We start from the raw sequence: 10122 nt of genomic DNA, 5'->3' as shown, positions 1-10122 counted from the left end.
AATTCAGATCAGTGATCCTGTGACATTTCCACTCTGATTTGAAAGAAATCCTTTAGAGACTCACCAGAATTCCAGATTTAACAGCTAACACTTAGACATAAAGATTTTACTTTTCGGTCTGCTAGAAGAATTTCAAGCTCCAAGAAGCTTTTTCACACGAAATAAACCTGATTTTGTGTTTGTCTGAAGGAACAAAGGGAAAACAAACAAACAAAACCAGACCAACCAAACAAAACCCCAACCAACAACAACAAAACAAACAAAACTACCAAAGAAACAAACCCAAACTAAAGCAACTACAAAACCAAACAAAGCCAACCAAAGCAGCCAAACCAACAGAAATAAACAGCCAGAAAACACCACCAAACCCACCATCAGGACAAAGCGGGGTTCAGTATGTGCAGCAATGGTTTATGCAGCTTCTGATGTGTTTTATTCTTGTGGCAACTGATGCAGGATCCCTAACAAGTATTTGGAGATTCTGAAGCAGCTGCCTTAGCACAGTCACCAGGAGCTGACTGAAGGGGATGGTAGCAAATCTTTCCTTTGGAAGGGTGATATTCAACTACTGAAATACAAAGCCAGGTACCAATGCACTAGCTCACATAAAATGCACTCTTTCATCTCAGTGTAGTTGTTACTCTGACAGTTTAAGCTTCTCAAATACTGTATCTCTTTTTAATGAAGAAATTGCATGCTCATATGCAGAAATTCACATCTTTACAACATAGAACACCTATTGATATATTTTGGTCATTTTAACTGAATTCAGAAGTCTTCATAAAGCGAGAAATACAACATTTCATTACACAATTACAGCTAATTATTTTAGAAATATAGTTTAAATGCAAGTTATCTTAAATTTATTGCTTATCTGACTGGAAAGATATAAGCAAAACCTGAAAATCATAAACCCTTCCAGAACATTATATTTTATGCAGTCCAAAATGTGACACATGGGGTCTTTAATAATTCACTGCTTGTTAACATTAAACAACTGTTAACATGCTCAAATAATTAGTTATGCTTGCTTGACATGTTTGCATCTTTAATAATTGATGCATTTATCTTAATTACTAACAGTATTATGGTCGTAATATGCATCTTTTTTCTATCTTAAAATTTTAACAAAAACTGACTTTTTGCCAAAAATGATTATCCTCTAAGTTTTAATTACTCATTGTAATTAAAATGCAAGCTGCAGTATTTTATTAAAAATATCTTTCCCCCAAAAAATATTTAATGGAAAAGAGGTGATTTGTTGTTTATGCATCACAGTTAGTAAATATTTCATAAGTTTCATATTACCCTTTCAGCGAGGATATAAAAACCATAACATTCTTAATATAAGAGTCAATTTAAAAGTTGCTATAGTAGTCTTCAGTTCTCCTCCCAAAGGTTTGCAGAAGTCAGTGAGTAAAGGAAGACCTAAAAAAAAACCCAAGTGGTGATGATTGGAAATAAGATACCCACGGTGACAGGAACCAAGGTGGAGACGTCGTGCTGGTGAGTATGTAGCACGTTTTATAGTGGAATTGCTCTGACTTGAGATAAAGAATATCAGAAGTTTTTCATTCTCCAGTGGTCTTCTGGTTCAACTTCTTCTTGGAGGATGTTAATAACAATAGTGGTAGTAATTTGGCTGTAATCTTTTATTTATTGCAATGCTGACAGAGATAGGGGTGAGCTTTGTGTCAGCCAATTTAAAAAGACCGTGTTTTTAAGGCCTTCCTATTTGTAAGACAGCCTGGTTTAGGTTAGGATGGCTGTTTCTAGTCCTGGAACGTTGCAGAGGCAATTACCACCCCTGTGGAAAGACCAAACTTCTTAATGGCAGTAAAGGATTCTGCTGCGTCCATATTTTGGTGCTTGGTTATGTTCTTTCCCACATGATCCACAAAGGTGCTTGAAAAGGCATCAGTGTATCATTGGCAGAAAAAAACCCCAAACATCTATTTGAGAGATGAAAATGTTGTCCAAAGTTAGAGAAATAAGCCCCAAAAGATGTGAGACACTTTTGCTGGGCTACAAACTCAATGTCAGGGCTTTGATTAGTGAATGACTGAAGAGACACTGGCTTGCCTCTAGGGTAGGTGACTTCTGAGGAGCTAATACTTGAACTATGAGCCAAACTCAGCCAAAACACTGTGTTTTTAATGACAGAGAGTGCCTGGGAGTAGGCTGTAGTATAACACTTCTTTAAAGGCGAGTCAATGGACTTAAGGTGCAGGAATGTTGTGCGTGCCAGAGTGGGCAGGGAGATCATGACTGAATCCAGAAGTGCCACCTCTGAGCCTTCAGTTTAGAAATATTCTTTCAGAAGGATTTACCTGGTGTGCCCCTTTTGCCAGAAAAACAGCAGCTTGAGATGAGGTGGAGACAAATGCTGAATTCTGACTTTGAGTTCTGTGTATAGTTTACTACCTGCTTTCTCAAATATTAGGGAACTTTCCTGCCTGCAGTAAATGAAACTCAGGTATTTATTCCTCAGCTGACAGCGGAACCACTGGTCCTTCAGCTTCTGCAACAGCGACAATGCTGTGGTGAAGATCTGAACCTACTGAGAGAAGTAGATATAAAGAAGCAGTAATACAAGTTTAGTGTGAATTAAATCAAAGCAGGAGAAAGCAGCTCGCAGGCAAAACTGTGGTACTGCCTGCCATAGTGTCCAGTGCTGGACATCATGCTGACACACATCCACCATGCTCGGGTAGGAAAGCAATAAATGTGGCCACAGCCCCCCTTCCAACTGCTCCTTTCAGATTCCCTGCATACTTTTAATTTACCCTTCTTCTTCTGGCAGATTTAGAAGACTCTCTCTACTTGCTATTACAAAGTCCTCATGTCCTTGGCATGATGTTATTCCAAAAGGGAAAAAAAAAAAAGATTTCTGGTGTGATTTTAGAGTTGACTAAAAATTTACACATCACAGAGCTATTAATCATTTTTTCCCTTCTGTGGGTGTATCTTCAGATTTCAATGATTGATTTATGTGGCCAGATGGGTGCATTTGTTTCCTGCTGTCTTTCAGTCCAGCAGAATCCATGCACACTGTGCAGTACCATGGGCTTGAACTTTCACTCAAAATGTGTTCCTGGACGTTCATTCTGCATATTATTCCCTTTTTTGAGTGAGTAATATTCAAACATGAATTCTTTGAATGTGGCAAGTTGCATTTTTACCTCTCAATTAGTGCAGAAGCCATTCCTTTCAGTTTTAATAGGAAAACTTCAGTATCACAGAAGGAGGTCCTCTTCATGTCCTCAAGGTCTTTGCACCAAATGCCTTTGTGTTTCCTGTCACCACATAATGAGTAGAGGCTCATTAGCTGAAGCCAGGGTTGTCATAGAAGTGGACTGTGGGGAAAGCAATCTATATTCTACACATGCATTTAAACTGATGTATGCTAATGTTGTAAAAAATATTTGCTTACAGTATTGTAGGGTCAGTGTTCCTGGATCCAGGAACTGTGAGAACAAAGAGTCCCAACAGAGGTTCTGGAAAGTTTATCATAGAAGTTTATCAAGTTTATCATAGAATCAACCAGGTTGGAAGAGACCTCCAAGATCATCCAGTCCAACCTATCACCCAGCCCTATCCAGTGAACTAGACCATGGCACTAAGTGCCTCATCCAGTCTTTTCTTGAAGACCCCCAGGGACGGTGCCTCCACCACCTCCCTGGGCAGCCCATTCCAATGGGGAATCACTCTCTCTGTGAAGAACTTCTTCCTAATATCCAGCCTATTAGACTTAGAACTAGAACAGAGTGGGCATAGTAGTTTGATTCTAAAGACACTATTGCATGCAAGCACACGTGTAAGCTTATGGCATCTTCCTGGACTCTGATAGCTAAACTTAAATGTTTATCCATCTGATACAAACACATTGCTAACAGAGGAGTGACTTCAGAGAATCCACATGCAAGAGAAGTCTCTCCCAACATCCCAGGCAGGAGCTTGCATTCTGTTAGGCATTGGGAAATCTCATCATGGCATGCAGAATTATAAGAAATAAGCTTCAGAAGTTTGCCCAGTCAGAGAGAGAGTTATTCCACCTGGAAGATGTGTGTATTTCTGTATGGAATGGAGGTTTTGTAAAACCTCTTTCTGCAGTTAAAAAATAACTGCTTCTGGTTTATTACTGAAGGCCACTTTTCAAGCCCTGGTGGTGCATTAAGGAGAAGCCCATAGCATTGCAGAAGCAGTTCTGCTGATGCCTATCTTCAGCAAACTAGTGAAGAAGGGAAAGAGCTCCTTATGAGTTTCACATGGACATCCAGAAATACGACTGCATTAAACAGGAGGTGGAGGAGTGGCCAGCAGTGATGGCAAACACTGATGATGACTTTCCAGAAGGGGACTTAGCCTTGGAAAATATTGCCTGTGGAAACGTGGAAGCTTCCCTATGAATTCCATGATTAGCAAAACATACATATGACTTTTATGATATTTTCAATGTGAACATGTTGTTATGACCCCAAATATTTCAACTTTGAGCCAAATTCGTTATAGCTCACTGAGGTTTTTGACCTTTGTAAGTCTTTGCTTGATCTAGGAGGATCTTTAATGGCTTATATGAATTCAAGGTGTCCCTTTATGCACTTAAAAAAAGCCTCTTTCTTTTAATGACATTTCCATTTATTCAGAATTATTATTTAAAATCCTAGATTAGCATTCTGCACATCAATTCTGACAGAGCCACTACATTTTGTACTAAAAGAGTTAATTTTAAATTATTAAACCCCACTGGCTGCATGAAGTGAGCATCCTTAAGCAAGTTTCTGTAGTTCAGGTGCATTCCAATCAGCTACAGTTGCAAACTTAATTAAAAAATGTTTTGCCTATGTAGCTTTTTATCCTTAGATATGGCAGTTATCATTCTGCGTTTAACACTCTGGTTTGAGGAGGTAAATAGCAGCTGAAATAACTAATGGCAGTGTAGTGAGCAACCTGTCCTGGACACCAGAGCTCTTAAAGCTAAAGACAGAGAAAATCACATGACAAATAATGAGTCTTTTTTTCTGAAAGAAAAAATTTACAGTCGATGATATAAACTTGTTTGAAGAGGAAACTAATGTATTCAGTCAACAATATATATTTACTTGGCATTTTTAAGAGTTTTAACATTTTCTGTGTTATAATCTAATTTTATTATGATATTCAAAGGCATTTGCTTCCCTTCAGATGTCACCTCGTGATGGTTTGGGTGTTCCTTCCCCCCCCACACTGTTATGAAATCACCCAGACTAGACTCAGCTGGCTGGAAATTAAGGAATGAAGCTTTATATTCACAGTTTAGCACAATATACATGCAGATATTTACAACCTATATATCTATATATAGAAATATACAAGTTAAAAGCAATACAGGAACGCGTCACCCCTCCAAGAAACCAGAGTTTGGAGGCTCAGCCAGGGGAATTAGAAAGCAGAAGGATTAGTTGCACAGAAAGCAGGTTAGGGAGAAAAGTACAGGCACCAGCTGCAACAGAGAGCCACTCTGTGTTATCTATGTTTTGTGTTCTTGTTTCTATACATCTCAGCAAGCCTATGAGTGAAGTAGACATCACCATTGTTCCCTTTTCACAGCCTGTAATCTAATTTCTCACACTAAAATATCTCAGCTAGCCTCAAACTAGCACACCTCACATGACTTAGGTAAAACACTATTTTTTTTTCAGGAATTACTGCTGATAATTTCTTCAGACATTTAACTGGAGAAGCAGTTGCAAAGCTACCTATCTTAGAGAACAACATCTAGTAGCTAAGAAGGTCTTTGCAGAGCTGAGAGCTCATGCACAGGCCTAAGGAAACAGTTAAGATGACTTTTTGAGGGCAAAAGAGCAGAGTGGAGATAAAGGATGCAAAATGGGACAGAATATAATGCAAAGCATAGTAACTTTTAAAGCTGAAGCAAGGGCAGAATGGACATCTAGCAATAAGTAGTGTCTTTAAGCACTTCAGTTGCTGTGACTTGAGGTGGAGTTTGTTGTAAGCTACATATCTGCTTGCATTATTTTCTGAATCTCTAAGCAATGATGGTTTATGTTGTGTCACTAATTCACTTGTCTCCTGGAACTTGAGCTGTGCTGTTTGGGTGTTACAGAATTATCCAGCGAAACAACTGGACTAATACCACGCTCATCTGATTAACTTTAATTTTAAGTTACTTGCTAGGGCACCTAACAAGTGCAACATCTCCAAGATATTTTAGCAGATAGCTGTTGCTTTGTTGTGCATTCTTGTCTTCATAGTGAGAAAACATCTTGTTAGCATGAAAGGGCCCTTACTACTTTAAAAGGAAATATCTTGTTTATACTCTAACATTTGCCTTGTTTTCCTAAGCTGTCATTTCAGAGGTGAAAGAAAATAGCACAAGTGCTGATTAGGGGTGTGATATTGTTTTAACATCTACACTGTTCATTTAAACCCAAATGGCATTGAAAATTTGTCATATCTTTGGACTATCCATAGGGAATTGCCTGCAGCCTGGCACAGCAAGTGTGTGCCCAGCTCCTGGCCACCAGCAACTTCAGGAGAGCTGGTAAGTGGCAAGGACTTGCTTTACTGGTGGAGCAAGCACCAGACCAGTACATGAGCCTGGTCCCAGCAAGCAGAGCACATGTGGCCCTTCCATCACAATTCTTGAAAAGAGCTAAAAATAACTTAAGAAAAATATGGACTATCCAAAATCAGCCATCAGGTGTTCAGCTGTCCCATTATTGGTTCAAATTTTAGTGGCAGCTACTAAATATAGAGCAAAATATTTCTCTCTCTATATGAACATATGTATCTAATATATATCTAATGTCTAAAGAGAGCATTGTCCTGTCTGATGGAAAGGTAGGTGCACTAAATATTCTAAAGAATATAGTCTCTTCCAGACATCCTTTGGTTTACAGAGGCAAGCTGGAAAAAATGCCAGAGATAAGGCCATAGTCCACATGTGGACAGAGTCGGGAAGATAAAGGCAGGAATGTTCTGTAAGAACAGCATCTCTTCACATTCAGTTTTCATCATCCACACACATTAGGTATTAATAGCACTGTATGAATATTCGTCTGTGTTTAATATTCATTTGGACACAGAAGTTTGCCATTGATTTCTTCAACTTTTGGTGTCAAACAGAGTATCCAAAGGGTTATGCTGCCACTGTTTCTGTAAAATGCTTACATTTATCTGCTGTAAAGTGGGCTGAGTGGCACCAAAGAGTGTCGTGTTTGGTTTTAAAATGCCACAAATAACAGATTTATAGATTTTTCTAAATACATTATTTTAGCTTGACAGCATTAATCATTCATGCTTCCTTCTTTCATTTTTCTACCTGCAATGGATTATTGAAACAGAAAATAACAACGGGAAAGGCTACAAGCAGTATCAAAATGTCAAGTTTGTACTTACAGTTGTATATGCGTAGACAGGGTCAAGAGCCTCAATTATTTGTATATGTACACAGTGGTACTACATGAAAGGTTATGTCACCTGCAGCTATTTTCTTGCAGATTTAAATAGGACTGATATTCAGCTCCACAGTCAGCCACTGACATGGAACATAGAATTGTAAAATACTATGAACTCTTATGTCAGGACCTAAAATATGAACTGGGTGATTGCAAGGTGTAGCTGTGGGCAATCCTATGTATTGCAGTGTAAGTCCTTTAAATTACTTTGTGTTATCCCTGACCTGTTCTTTTCATTTAGGCATCAGCCAGAAACAGCATGGAAGTACTTTCCAGGGAGAAGAAACCCCTTTGGCATTGCCTATTTTTGCAGTTTCCTTGGGTTTTGAAGTTTTTGTGGCGTTGGGATTTTTTGGTATTGTTTCTAAAATGCTACATAATCCACTCAGGTATGAAAATTTAAAAAATCCAAGAGCATAGTTTGGCTCAATAAAGTGCAAGTCTTGTGTCTAAGCCTACAGCAGCATTATGTGGAGCAGCATGTGTGGCAGAGCTAATCAGTATATTCTCATGTTGGTGTGAGAAGAGGAGCTAATCAGTAGATTTTTTGCTGGTGATTGGCTTATTTAAGTTGCAGGTTTGTTTTTTTTTTAGAGTAAGAAGAAGAAGAATTAGTATGGAGTTTTCTTATTATTTACAGGTAATTATATAATTAGTGCTGGGAAATAATTACCTTATCAGACAAGAACTTTTCAAAGAGTAAATAGATTGTCAGAAATTAACATCACCCGCTCTAGTCAGGTGGCAAACCCCACAAACATATGCAGAAGGAAGAAAAAATGTCACTGCAAACTTATTTTGAGACATGCCACTCTCTCTTGGTGATCATGATAATACATCTGTCCAACTTGCACTGTTCCAGAGTTGGAAAATTCTGTTCATTTTAGTGTTGCATAAAACCTTAAAATACGGATTTCACTGTCCCAAAGTACACTGACAGTAAATTCAGGCATTAAATGTTGGTGAATGAATATGTTGTTCAGAACGTGGTGCTAAATGTTGCACACCCAAAAGTTTGATCCCTGGTTTCTGGGAGGGAAAATGCCGTTATTGTCTCTGGAGTAGGGCATTGCTGTTACTGTAACACACACTCCTCTTTACAGTTTTCGTTTTTGTCATTTCAGAATTGTTTCCCCTGTTTAATCTCTAGAGTTATCTCGTTCAATTATAAGAGATAATTGATTATAATAAGTGCTAATTGTTCTGCAGAAATTTTTCATATGCATGTGCATCCTTATATCCACACACAGAGGCATTCATGCTACAGAATTTAATATCAATTCCGGGGAAATAACTGAGCTGTTTAACTCAAACAGCAGTGATGTGAAAATCCTGAGGGTTCCTGCTTTACAAATAGAGCAGTGAAAATAACATCTGTTAGTCAGGATCATTAATATATAGGTGGGGTTTTAAAATTGTATAACTGTGGTTAGGTATATTTGGTGAGTAACACAGCAGGGAAGGAAATGGATGGTCAAGGGAAGGACTGAGTGATAGACCAGTGGGTGCTTGCAGTCTGCCTTCCCAGGAGAGATGCTTTCAAACTCAAAAGTGCATGTAGCATAATTGCCTTACAGGGAAAGGCTCTCCTTGGTGCACTGGGGCAAGCCCTGAGACATGGCAGCATATGGAATTGTGATGGCCAAGGCTAAGATTGCTCCTGCATGGCACTCACCTCACTGGGATGGGGTCCTGTAGCCAGTGCTCTCTGGTAATTGGGCTCCATACTGACTCTCTGGAGAGACATTATCATGTCTTGGTTTTTTTTCTCCATGCTCTTTTTACTTTTCTTCCAACTCTTCTGCAAGAGCGAGTTCCATGAGTCACATTTAAAATGTTTTAGCACAAGGGCAACGTTGGTTGACCATGAAGAAATCTACTTGTGATAGTCAGTACGCTCCAAGTAATAGAATAAGTGAATAGTGCTTTAGAGTCACTTGGCATCAGTTTCTTTTCCCAGGTCTGATCCATTTGTATCCAGTTAGAAAAGACTGCTCCAAGGCAAGTTACATCATGGGTTCGTTCCAATTCCCCCCTTTAGATCCCATATACAAATGCAGTCTCTGGCTGCTTAACATCTTTATGCAATATAACATTACTGAGTACTGCTAATAACAGTGTGCATTTCAGATGTCTTCTCTTTTTCTCACAAACCCCCTTAAACCATATTCTAATAGCTGCTAAGAAGCATCACATTCAGCAACCAGGAGGAATATCAGAGTAGTGCTTTTTGTTGCTCCTGGTTTCATCTAAAGTAACCACTAGACATTTCAGTTCCTTCAAGGAAAAACAACCCATGTCTCCTGTGATAACTGAAATGTGCAGACATGCTGATAAATAAGATATATTTACAGTTCTTTTATTGCTCTATTCTGTGACAAGATAAAATAAACACTATTTTGTGGCACATTACAACTTATAACAAAACTAAGCTACTGTCCAAAGATACTGAAAAATTCCGATATAAATACAGTTTATTCTCAGCTGGCTCGTGGATGATTAGGGCATCCCAACACTTTGACAATTTTCATATAATATTATGAGGAATTTCATGATTTCCCTTCATCTTACTGTGGCTGCCAGCTCAATACATCATCTTCTAGTAAAAATTATACAAATCTGTGGTTTTTACTCTTCTCGTACACTATAAATCCTCAATATC

The 10122-nt window shown here is 38.5% G+C and overlaps 1 long non-coding RNA gene across 1 annotated transcript; it reads left to right on the top strand.

Annotated features, from left to right (window-relative positions):
• The first annotated feature begins 1420 nt into the window (after positions 1-1420).
• LOC135184219 (uncharacterized) lies at positions 1421-8041 on the top strand. Its single transcript, XR_010305915.1, has 3 exons — positions 1421-1506; positions 6475-6544; positions 7702-8041. It is a non-coding gene; the product is annotated as an uncharacterized LOC135184219 (long non-coding RNA).
• Positions 8042-10122: the final 2081 nt, after the last annotated feature.

The sequence above is a fragment of the Pogoniulus pusillus genome, chromosome 20, assembly GCF_015220805.1.
Source record: "Pogoniulus pusillus isolate bPogPus1 chromosome 20, bPogPus1.pri, whole genome shotgun sequence".
Classification (NCBI taxonomy): domain Eukaryota; kingdom Metazoa; phylum Chordata; class Aves; order Piciformes; family Lybiidae; genus Pogoniulus; species Pogoniulus pusillus.
Note: the sequence above shows the minus strand (reverse complement) of the source record. Positions and strands in the feature narration are given on the sequence as shown.